The following is a 13,016-nucleotide window of genomic DNA, read 5'->3' as shown; positions in this document are numbered from 1 at the left end:
ATGAGCTATTTTGAAATAAAAGATGCAATTGACACAGCTCAATTTGCGTAGCTTATTTCGAATTAAGCCCTGCAGTGTAGATGCACCCTAAGAGTGTGGACAGTATAGAAATATAGAAGAAAAATGTTACTTGATCAATATAGAAGAATAAGCATTATGGGACTAAACGGTTAGATTGTATAAATCCATGAACTCCATTGAGTCATTTACACTTCCTATTTAAAATGCATGACCTACTTCTAGTTTGTATTTATCTAATTTGAACTTCTAGGCATTGGATTTTGTTATACTTTTGACTGATAGACTAAGAGCCCGCTCCTAGGTGAAATCTTCAAGACTGTGATCAGATCACTTCCTCACACTCTCTTTGATGAGATAAGTATAGATTGATTTTAAGTTTCTGACTTAAAAGGTGGTTAATTGAAGATGTGTGTCTGTATCTCTTACATTGCTGTTGTAACCACTGCCAGGCAGATTTGAACTTCGGACCTCTGAAGCTTAGTGTAGGAGCTTCTACACTACAGCTTGAGCTATGAAGCTAACTGGCTTTGGGCTTAGGCTGTAGACCGCCCTTATTCTTATTTCTCGCTGTAAGTGGTCTAAGTGCCACTAACTACATGGGACAGTGAACCACACTAGGTGTGTGGGTTACACTATGAAAATCTCAACCATTAATTTAGAGAGTGTTGATATATCAAATATTTTTTATTCAATAACCAACATTGTTAATTTCATGGTAGTATAGAATGATTTAATGTTTATAATGGATTTAACTCATTTTCACATACAATCCACAGAGGCAAACTGTACAATAAAATTGTGACATTTAGAAGTAAAAATGACATGGAAAATCAAACTCATACTGTGTAAAAACTCAATTGTTATGGGTAATGCTATAGGAGAGTCAGTATAGTAGAAGGTGTTCTTTGGTTTTGTATGTGCACATTGTGTCCATTGTGGCCTTAGGGTGTTTTTGAGAATACCTCACAATCTGCACTCTGGCTATGAAAGATATAACAGCACCCTTTGCAAGGGTAGAAATATAAATGCTGATGTCCTGCTAGTCAAGTTCTAGTTTTCATAATTTTAACAGTAGAATTTAATTTCTTGGTAGTTTCAGATAGAGAAATTATTAATCATCATCCTTTGTATTATTTTTAAGAATCAGGCCACTTCACACACCCCATGAAATGGTTGAATAATCCACTTGCACCTAATGGCTTCTATATCTTCACCGTAGAGCTTGTAATAGCAGAGAAAGCAGTCTCTGGCAGTACCTTAGTCTTGGATTAAATTATATTTTTGTTAGGAAATCAGAAAGCTCTAATTTGGTGCTTGTCTAGTTGTCTACCTGGGGGCTCTCAGGGAAATTAAGATTAATTAACTGTGCATAAGTTAAAGCACATTAAGTGCTGTATGGATGCTCTCCTTCAGAAGTAAAGTGGTCATAATTCAAGATTCAGTGAACAAAAGCCACTTTACTACTGAATGATAGTAGTGTTGTAGCTGGGTTTTCCCACAATAGTAGAAAAAACAAGATTGGTGTACCTTTTATTAGATCAACTTCTATTGATAGTCTCTCTCACCAACAGAAGTTGGTTCAATAAAAGATATTACCTCCTTGCTTGATCATGCTTGTCTAACACTATGCTTTTATCAAGTGTTAATCATGATAGGCAATGCTAAGTGCAGTCTTCTGACTCCCTATTTGCAAATGTCTTATCAACAGTATATGGTGAAACAGAATCTAGGATACAGGCTAACATTATAGAGGGAGGAAACCTAGAAGTAGATAATCATAAGGAGAAGACTTGAGCTGAACTTTAACTTAGTGTTCATTTCTGTGTTAACAGAACAAAATTCCAGCAGACAAGTGAGCGATAGACTATATATAAGATAGTGATTGCATTTGATATGAGGTTTGGATAGGTATCTGGCTCAAAATAGCATATATGCTATTCATTCTCTAATATGTTCTGTATATATACAATCTTTCTTTCTTATCATATATCCAATTCTTTTTTTACCAATATTTTTCTCATTCTTCAAAAGTCTGTGCTCCTGAAATCTAGCAACTTAGTTTTGAGTCCCTGGTCTGTTTGTCTGTCTTTCTGTCTTTCTTTCAAACTACACAACTAGCTGCCTCAAACTAGACATTTCCAACTGTATTATGTTATGATTCATTTCTTTCTTTTTTTAAATAAGGTGTGCCAGTTTCTAACAAGGAGATAAAATAAAGCTCACTGTGTGTGCCAGTGAATGTTTCAGGAAAGGCTGGCACACCTTAAACGTCAAATAGTATCCATTAGCCAAGACCAACAATTATTATGTAGCATACCAGTTTCTGTTTATTCAATCTGTTATCATGTGATTTAATATTTCAGCAGTGTTTGCCATAGAGAAAAAGTGTGCCAGTTCTCAACTTATCTTTCTCTCATTTTTTCAAGAAAAGGTATTTTTAGAAAGGCTTTGTCAGCACTGCTGCATTCATTGTTTTTGATCAAACCGATTTTAATGTTAAACACTGACGTTGGTTCTGTTCTGTTGCAGCTAAGTCCTTTATAAAGCACGAGTACTTCAGTGAAAATCCCTATTAGTTTTCTTTTCCTCCCCTTTCTCTTTTAATATGTGCTTAATTTCATTCTTGTGTAAATAAAACAATATGTAGTGGTGATGAGGAGTCCTGTGGCACCTTATAGACTAACAGATTTGTTGGAGCATAAGCTTTCGTGGACAAAGACCCACTTGCCTATGAAAGCTTATGCTCCAACAAGTCTGTTAGTCTGTGAGGTGCCACAGGACTCCTTGTCACTTTTGCAGATTCAAATTAACATGGCTACCCCTCTGATACTTGACAATCTATAGTGATTAGTCCAGTCTGTTGCATTAGTCCAGAGGGCTTTTCCATAGTCATTCTTCCTTAGTATTGGTCTTGTGTCTGCTGATTAATCCAAGTACTATTTATCAGCAGACACAAGTGTCTATCTTTCTCTAATCTAAGTACTATTTGAGAAATATAGACACACATGCAGATATTAGCCTACTTCTTCTGTCAATTGTAGTTCTCAGTAGAATGTGTTGGTATTTACCCTGGTGTAAATGAAAAGAGAATTTATCTTTCTTACTGATCTCACTGGATGTGGCATCAGTCCATATAGTCTTTATTTTAAATATCAGACTCTCATTTAAGAAGAGAATAAATAAAGAGAATAATATACATTAATTTATTTTTCTAAAAGAAAGTAAATATCACAGAGGAAATATAATCATTACATAAAGATGTACCCTCTGTTACTTTCAGAAGGGTAGCCGTGTTAGTATGTTTCAGCAAAAACTATGAGGAGTCTGTGGCACCTTAAAGAATAACATTTATTTCAGCATAAGCTTTCATGGGCTGAAGCCCACTTTGTCAGATGCTTCAATCCTCTGTTGGAATGAAATGGCAGTTCCTTGAAAATAAAATACGGTACAGAAGGCATCTTTTCAAACTGAAAATGTTATAAAAGAAACTTATCATTGGCCATGTTGTGTTTTCATCTGGACAAGTATAAACCCCAAGTAACTTCATTGATCCTAGTAGAGCATAAATTAACAGATTTTGGCACTGGAACTAAAAATAGTGAAATTTAAGGAAAATTGAATCAACTACTAGTGAGTAACTTCTGGGGGGAAATTTCCATGACCAACATTTTGGGCATAAAAGAAAGAACTGAAAGTGAGCAAATAGATTTTTTTCATTCATGCATAATTCTGATTTTGGTTTGGTTATTTAGATCCATCATCTTTCTTGCTTGCATCCTTATCATCCATCTGCTGGGCTCTGGTAGGGTAGGGGAGCAGAGAAACAGGACTAAGACTACTGGGATTTCATGATACAGACAGCAGACAGTGCAGCCTGGAAAAATCCCAATAAGAAGGGAATGAGATGCTTGTCTCCACTCAAAAAGTGATAGAAGTGGAGACTGAAGTCTTGAATAGGTGTCTGTTGCTGGAACATAGAAGGGGAATACAGGTGCAGGCAACATGAACTATGTGACAGCATATAGAAACTATATTGCTTTCTCCTTTTGACCCTAGTGAATTTCTTGGTTTGCTTGCCATCACCACATCTCAACAGGCAAGAAATCATATTTAGTAATTGTCCTTACTATCATTGTAATTTAAACATGCTACTTTGCCTTTATCTTCAGCTATTCCCTTTCCTTCTCAGTGTACATCCAGGACCTGGCCAAGTATTGTTGGTGGTTCTTCCACAACATTCCAAAAAACCAACTGGTGAATCTTTCACGTAAACCTATGTCATCTTCTATATTGACTATAGCAATCTCTTCTTCCTGGGCCTTTAACACACCGTCTCCCCCATACAGTCTGTTCAAAATTCTGTTGCCAAAATATTATTTCTTGTTAATCACTTCAGCTATATCACTGACTTCCAAGAGTGTCCCAACTTTTGTCCTTGCTTTCAAAGTGCTATATTATTCATCCCTTGACTTACCTCTTGTATGTGGTCTCACTGCACATCCCTCCTGCCCTCTGCTCCAATGGATGTGATGCCAGGCTTTCTCTTTTTTCCTCCTGAGGACTGTTCTGTGACAGATATCTGCTTAAGTAGGCTTCTTGGCTGTTTTACACTGCAGGAAAGATGTAGAACATCTGAAGTGGGGGCTGAGTATATGGCACTGAGCATCTAACAGGGTGTACATAGAGCTACTTTAAGAGTCTCAGAAACAGGAGGGATACAAGAGATTCAGTGGGTCAGATAAACTCCTAAGGAGTAAAGAGGACAACTGAGATAGATAAAGGCATTCCAGAGAGAGATTAAAGGGCTTCTTTTCATCACTCTTTGCTCTAGAGGTAATTTGGTGGATAATAAAGATGGAGTCTTGTCAGCCAGCGAGGTATCAAAAAGGTCTTGCAACAAGCTGATTATTTAAATTGCAGTAAGCGACTGGCACCATATGGTATTTGTTTAAGGAATTTAGTGAGGGAGCTATAAACATATGTAATCTCTCATCTTAAAAAAATTACTGTTCTATATGGTAGCAAATGTACAAATCTTTATCAAAGGCCCTAGGGTTGATCTTAGAACTACAGATCAATGAGATTTGTTTTTCTACCATATAAACTCAGTAAAAAGTAATTAAATATGGAGTTAGAAAACACCTAGATGAGCATGATTATAACAAGGTGAGGTCTTTTCTTGATCCTTCCTGTTAGTGGATACTAAAAAGCTTTCAGATGTGTGTTGATTGAGCCCTGTTGATTCTCTCTGGCACATGAAGCTCAATTAATCCACGCCAGATATAAAGAAAAGTCAGTGTGGCTCCTCTGATCTGACTGTGAGGCTGAGGAGTCCTAAAGGAGGAAGCAGACAAACCTGGGAAGAGGGAGTTTGTTTCATATTAAGTAGTCAACAAACCAAGTCCCAGAAAAGAGGCAAGTTCTGAACTTATGTGGCCCACGTTGACTCTTTAAAAGGAGGATGGGAGTATCACCTACTCCTACAGATATGATAGGGATAAATTAGGTTTCTGTAAGAGAAAACTGTGTCTTTCCAGACTTTTACAATCTGTTGTAAAATTATAAGATTATAAAACAGTGGCTAAAATAGAACAAATTAGATGGATGTTTAATAAATACATCTTTGTTATGCACTTATTTCTTGCCGAAACTTCTCTTCTTTTAAGTGGTGCCATACTGCTTTTGCTTTTATAAAATAAATATTTAGTGGAATTGTTTACAGAAGCTATCTAAATAAAACAAATCTTCAAACAGAAATAATATATTTCTGGAATGAGAATAACTTTATAGTGAACTGCTAGTTGATGAACTAAGTTAACCAAACATTCTAAAACCTGGTTGCAAAAACATGCTACGGCTAGCCAAAATGCTTGTATGTATGAGAGTCTTGTTGACAGAGATAATAACTTTAGGCTATTTGGATTCTCTGTTGAAATGCTGTCAAGTTATGAAATGTACCTGTGCAAGGGTACAGTCATAGGCCGGGATGCAATGTTATAATCACAAGCCATGGAAGACATGTTGTCTTTCTATTATAGTGACCCAGGCTCTGAGATCCTCTGTACAGTTTTTTGTAGCGTAGATGTGATAGATTAACAAGTATCATGGTGGCAGAATCTAGTCTGATAGAGAGGGGCATTAAAAGGAATAGAGTCCAGACTATGTTCTTTATACTTAACATTGATAAGAAATTATTCACATAGATAGTCCCACTGAAGTCAAAGGTATGGTTTAGGTAAGTAGCTGCTCACATATGGGTGTAAAAGAGTCACAGTCTGGCCCTAAATGAGTATCTATACCAAGCTAAACTCAGTGTCTGAAACAGCTATAATTTCAGCTTTTTATAGGTGTCTTTGCTCAATTATTTTTTTCACTGATATTGTTCAACAGTTGCAATTCTAAGCTTAGTTCATTTCTTTCTTTAGTCAGGTGAAAAGGTTTCTCTAGTTTATTATGTGTCCATTTCCGTGGCCTGTAGGTACATCCAAAACAAAGCATTCTCCAGAAATGGCCACAGTGGGCAGCAGCAGTCATCTAACTTATCAAATGGAAGAAACCACCAATCACTGATAGGTCAAACAAATACTGAAAAGCTGAGCCAGAGGTGGGGAACCTTTTATGGGCCAGGGGCTACACACAAGTGAGAAGAAACAAAACAAAACCACAGCTATCACTCACCTGGTCCCTAAGGGTATGTCTACACTACCCTCCTAGTTCGAACTAGGAGGGTAATGTAGGCATACCGCACTTGCAAATGAAGCCCGGGATTTGAATTTCCCGGGCTTCATTTGCATAAGCGGGGCTCTGCCATTTTTAAATCCCCGCTTGTTTGAACCCTGTGCCGCGCGGCTACACGCGGCATGAACTAGGTAGTTCGAACTAGGCTTCCTAGTTCGAACTACCGTTACTCCTCATTCCAAGTGAGTCCACCCCACGGATGTGGCCCCCAACTGAGAAGCAGGAAAAAAAACACATTCCCCTCACTTGCCTTAAGTTCCAGCCCCACGGGAGTGGTGGGAAACCAAAGGCACCGTGGCTCAGGGCTTATCCCCGGGGCTGAATTAACTCTTCTGGGGTTCCAGGGTTTGGAAATTTTGTGTGCCCCCACTAAACTCTGGGTGGAGCCAAAAATGAGGGGTTCAGTGTGTGGGAGGGGCCTGCCAGGGAGCAGGCTGGGGGTATGAATGGGAGATAGGATGCAGAAGCAAGGTTGGAAATTAGGATGCAGGGTCTGGGCAGGAGGTATGGTGCATGAGTGTAGTGGGGGTGAGAGTGTGGGATCTTGGTGGGATGGGGCAGGGGACTGGGGCACCTATCTGGGATGGCTCCTGTGGGGGGGGGGTGGACTGCAGTCATTGTCCCCCCACCCCCATCCAATGGGAGTGGTGGTGGGCTGTGCCTGAAGGGACCATTCCCCTGTGCTTCCTTTCCCCTGCCAGACAGAGCACATGGGCCCCACATAGCTGGAGCACCAGTGCCAGCATACTCATGCCATTGTGGAAGGGGGGACTGAGCCCCAAGCGTTATGGGCAATAGCGTCCCCAACACTGAGCTAAGCCTTAAACCATATCCCAAAGGCAAGATGAGTCAAAATGCTAAAGAAAATTCTACAGTCAGGGACCTAGCACTTTTCAGTAATTCAAATGTAGAGACTATTGAAAGGAGTGCCTCAGATGATCTCAGCTATTGTAATGGTACATCGGGAAAGATGTGACTTCTGAGATCTTTCATGAGGTGTATTTTGTTGCAGAATTTAAGAAACTATATACTATTAGGTTGTTGGTTTCTTTCTATTCAGGCATATAATTGTTTCTTTTAAAATTGCAAAAGCCCTTTGAAAAACAATACTGATTCATAGGCATCAAGAGAATAAGGTAAAGGGGAGAATTCCACTTGAAAGAAAAATTCACATGTGGTCATCAACCATGGCAATTGTCTTTTAAAGTTGATAGGTTGTAGTTGTAAATGCATTTTATTTAACTTGTTCGCTCTGTTAAACACACAGACGTGCTAGCATCTCCAGACACAGACATACCTCTTCTCTAATCAAGTGTTGTGGGTATGGGCAAGTCCTCTTTGTATCTTTGCAGAGTTCATGATAAGGTCTGATTTGTTTTCATTCCCTTTGTGTTTCCAAGGAAACTAAAGCAGTGCAGGTTAATATTAGTTTACTTAACAGCTGGGAATATCATGTTAGATAGCAAAGTACATCATGTGCCCTAAGTGCTGGTTTTTGTTTTTGTTTTACAAACACAACCCAAGTTTTTGCTAAAATAAAATAGATCACTTTCTGATGGAATTCAAAACAGAAAATCTGTATAAAGTTCAGATTTTCTACAGAGCTGTTGATCTCAAGGAACATGGGCAAAGCATGGCAGAGGTGCTAGCATGAAAGAGGTTGTAGGTTGTTTGTTTTCCTCTTGAGTTGGCCAGCTACACTGGGTGATACAGAGGGCTAAGTAGGGAAATGCGGCTCAAGTAGGAATGAAGGGTTGGCATATTTGTGTGTCATTCTAGCACTCAAGTGGATGCAAGGACCAGATTGTACTTGACCCCTAAGGAGAACTGGGTGGCTCTGTGTGCACTCTCCTCCTATTTGCACACTCTTGGAGAACCAGCCATAATTTCCCCCTTACAGTAACATGAAGAAAAAAAGCTAAGACATTTCAGACTTTAATATTCTTCTTCAAGGAGTGTCCCTGTGAGCACTCCACTGTAGGTGTCTTGGCACTCCTGCACTTAGAAACAGAACTTTTTAGCAAGAGTACCCTCTGCCCAGGTGGCAGCCTGCATGCACGGCACTGCTTGCACCAAAGCAAATGTGTCAACCATCCATCTGTTCCTTCTTAGCCGCTCCCAGTTTGGTTGGAACATAGTAGTGCTCTCTGTTACACCTTAGATATTTACTTATAGAGTTACTTGATGTTAGATTGTCAAGTTCTAGTTTACGGTTTTCCCCTCCCAAGTTGCAAGTTTTTGAAAAAAAAATCTTGTTTCTACAGTTTATAGTTCATAAGCATTGGGATAGGATAGGCATGCCAGGCTCACCAGGATTGAAACAGTGCCTGACATGCAGAATGTCTGTCCCCATCTCAGATGGGCATGCCCAGTGTATCCAGTGCATGGACCAGGATCACTCACTGAAGAGCTGCAGCCATTGTAAGAAGCTCTCATCCAGGTCACTGAACATGAGGGAGCTTCACTTAAAGCTTCTCACCATGGACAAGGTAGAGAGGTCAACTTCAGAACCGTCAGCAAAACCTCCCATGCCTAGACCTCGCCTACAGCAAGGACCTTCTGCATCAAGGGAGGGGTGGGCCAAGAAAACAGCCCAAAGAAAACACTCTTCATCCTCACCAGAGGGGGCACTGAAGTGATTATCTTTCTAACCCAAGTCTCTATCACTTAAGGGGCAGGCTGTTGGGCATGTGCAGGTACCGGGGAAGTCCTGTACGGACAAACCCTAAGGGGCGGTCCCTGCCAAAAACATACACTCTGCAGTCTTGGTACCCAAACCAAAGAAAATCGCCACTGCACTGCTGGTACCAATCTCTGCGGTACCGACGAAAACAATGGCCAAACCACCTTAGCGCAGTGAGGAAAAGGGCCACTTTGAACATCTGGTACAGACAGCAGCCAAGTCGGTACCACCCCAGGTACCAAAGTCTCTCCAGTACTGACCACATCTAGGGTACGGGCAGGCTCTTTGACACAGTGATCGCAATCTTCCACAACGGTGGTACTGACCTTCACCACCAAAGTCTCTGATGACCCAGCAAGATCTAACAAAAGGATCGGTACTGGGCACACTGTTATTCGGTACCGATGCCACACCGACATTGTAGGGACCAAGCAGGTTTGCCATGCCATCAAACTCACCCCCCCCCCTTCTCCAGTGACCATGATGACGATGAAGAGATCACGTTCTTCATGACATTTGTTACCAAAGCCAGCTAAATAGATACAACAGCAGCAGCAGCAGCAGGGTCAGCCCAGATGTGGCAACTCTTTCCATGGATCCATCCCATTACACTCCTACAACCTTGGCAGGATGGGATCCCTTTGGTACTACAAAAACTTGAACATCAGCACCTCAACTGCTTTCACCACCCAGGCCTCAGACAGTGGGCCACAGATCTCGTATACCCACAAGATCTAATATCATATGAGGAGATGGAGAACTCACAGGAAGAAGACACATTATTTCCTTCATACATCTGATGAGACAATAATGCCCCCTCCACCAACTGTGGGGGAGAACTTCAAATCTTTCCAAGACTTATATAAGAGAGTGACTAATACCTTCGACATTTAATTGGTTGAGGTTCCTGAGACACAGCACAAACTGACCAATATACTACAGGCCTCGCCTTCATTGCAAATAGCCTTGCCAGTCAACTAGGCCATATTGGATCCAACAAAAATCTTATGGCAAACGCCAGCTTCTATCTCACCAAGATCAAAAAGATCAGACAGGAAGTACTACATTCCTGCCAAAGGGGCTGACTTTTTGTTCACCCACCTAGCACCAAATTCTTTGGTCATTAATGCAGCCAACAATAGGAGTAAGCAAATGCAATATAGACCTGCCCCTGACAACAAGGGATTGAAGAGATTGGACATTCTGGGCAGGAAATCATATGCATCTGCATCCTTCCAGATCAGGATAGCTAACTACATGGTGATGTTAACTAAGTACACAAACCACCATTTTGAGAAAATGAAAACTTTTATTGAACAGCTACCTGAGGATAGCAGGTCTTCCTTTCAGTCCAACAGAGATGAAGGCATCCTCACAGCTAGAATAGCACTGCAGGTGGCCCTCAACGTAGCTGATACTGCATCACAGTCCTTAGCCATGTTGGTAATCATGTGATGTCTCCTGGCTGCACTTCTCTGGATTCCCTAAGGAGGCTGTAGTGGGGCAGAGTGGCCGCCCACTGACACGGAGGAGAAGGAGCTCCTCCGGCCACGATGTTAGGCTGAGGCTGACCCCGACCAGTCACCTGACCGGAAGTCAGAGGGCGGGGCCAGAGCTATGAAAGCCCAGCCAGCAGCCTCAGTTGGTGCTGAGCCTGCAGAGGGACCAGCGGCTTACTCAGGGCTCCCGGCCTGGGAGTCGGAGGCTGAGGCCTGGCCAGGACCACCTACTTTCCTGGCCCAGCCTGCCTACCTTCGCAGACCCTGCCCAGGACCCAGAGGACCAGCCTGACCCTGTGCCCCAGCCCCTGCCCAGGCACCATGAGAAGCCGCTGCCAAGACCAGGGCCATGGAGGCCCCAACATAGCCTGCACTGGAGGCTGTCCAGATGCCTGACGCTGCCTGCCCCAGGAATCCAGCTGAGCCCTGCAGACCTGCAAGCTGCCAAGGACTGGGCCAGACCCCCGGGGCCCCAGGATGATGAACCTACCCTGGACTCCCTGTGTGCACCACTGGAACTCCAGGTACTGTCTAAGGGGGAGTACAGAAGTGTCCCAGGGATTGGTGGGGGCTGTTAAAGGCCCCAAGGCCGGCGCATTTCGGGCTGGAGCCCTGCTGAGCCCGTAGCAGTTTGTCTTGCTGCTCTTAGGGCCCTGGGCCGGGGCACAGTGAAGCGGGTGGGCCTGCTTCCCCCCACCACCACCCACCTATCGGGTGGCAGTCTCCCCCCTCGCTGCTGCCACAGACGATCAGCCTGTACCCCTCCTGAACAAGTGTGTGTGTTGTTGCCATGCCCTGAACCAAGGCTTGGCCTCCTGTATAGCTAGACGGTGTTTGCTGTTGCCATACCCTAAACCAAGGGCCTGCCCCCTTTCTAGCTGAACTGTGTTTGCTGTTGCCACGTCCTGAACCAGGGGCCTGGCCGTGCCATATAAACTTTGTGACTGTGTGCTGCCGCCCCTGAACCAGGGCTTGGCCATGCCTTATAAACTCTGTGATTGTGTGCTGCCACGCCCAGAACCAGGGCTTGGCCTAACCCTGAAAGGGGCTTCTGGGGACTTGCTGCCCATGAACTTGTGCCGTGGGGCTTGCTTAAAGGGACAGTGTAGTGGGGCAGAGTGGCCGCCCACTGACGCGATGGAGGAGGAGCCCCTCCAGGAAGCCAAGCTGACTACAGAGGTACAGAATACTGCTAAGGACATGCCATTTGAAGGTCAAAAGCTGTTTTCCACCACCGCAGATGCTACATTACATTCTCTCAGGGACTCACGAGCAACATTAAAGAACCTGAAGATGTATGTTCCCCAACCCAAAAAGAAACTGAACAGGCTATTTACACCCCAGGGCAGAGCATCGACCTTGTACTCCTCCTAGAGAGACTATGACCTAAGGAGGAGGCAGAGACGATAAAAACGCAGACAGTCACAAAACCAGTCTACCACATCCCAGTCCACCAATGGCTGGCAAACCTTTCATACAGCTAGTTGAGGATTTGACATTGTTTCCAACAATTGTTCAATACCAGTTGAGTCTGCAGCCTTTTTACCATGCATGGACCACTATTACAACAGACAGTTGGGTCTTAGAAGTCACAGAAAGGCCTTCTGGTACTCTTCATCACTTTTCCTCCAACCCAACCCTCTTCCCTGTCCCTCTTCAGGGACCTCCTCATGAGTCCCTGCTATAACAGGAGATAAATGGATTGTTCCAGATGGGGGCAATAGAGATCGTACCAAAACAACTCAGGGGAAAGGGTTTCTACTCAAGATACTTCCTCACTCCAAAAAATTCGGGCAGCTGAAAACCTATACTGGACTTGCGCAGGCTAAATAAGGATCTAAAAAAGCCATGGGAACACTGGCAAAGATCATTCTGGCCATAGAACAAGGAAACCGGATGCGGTCCCTCGACCTGCAAGATGTGTATTTTCACATAGCAATTCAACTGTCACAAAAAAGGTTTCTGAGTTTCACCATAAGGATCAACATTATCAGTATCCTGTCCTACTGTTTGGCCTGTCCTCTGCACCAAGAGTTTTTTCCAAGATTTTCCCTTACCTGGACGATTGTTTAATT

At 42.8% G+C, this 13,016-nt stretch overlaps 1 protein-coding gene and 1 long non-coding RNA gene across 2 annotated transcripts in view; one reads left to right on the top strand and one right to left on the bottom strand.

Moving 5' to 3' along the window:
- Positions 1-13,016, top strand: part of ADGRV1 (adhesion G protein-coupled receptor V1) — a 393,877-nt gene that overhangs the window by 223,245 nt on the left and 157,616 nt on the right. The window lies entirely within an intron of this gene.
- The window catches only part of LOC149524170 (uncharacterized), a 32,448-nt gene that overhangs the window by 10,228 nt on the left and 9,204 nt on the right, over positions 1-13,016 (bottom strand). The window contains exon 3 of the long non-coding RNA XR_016349912.1: positions 4,496-4,631. This is a non-coding gene — a long non-coding RNA (uncharacterized LOC149524170). The remainder of the gene's footprint in view (positions 1-4,495; positions 4,632-13,016) is intronic.

Source organism: Pelodiscus sinensis, chromosome 6, assembly GCF_052426305.1.
Source record: "Pelodiscus sinensis isolate ZL-2025 chromosome 6, ASM5242630v1, whole genome shotgun sequence".
NCBI classification, from domain to species: Eukaryota; Metazoa; Chordata; order Testudines; family Trionychidae; genus Pelodiscus; species Pelodiscus sinensis.
The sequence above is the reverse complement of the archived record's forward strand: the minus strand, read 5'-3'. Positions and strand labels throughout refer to the sequence as shown.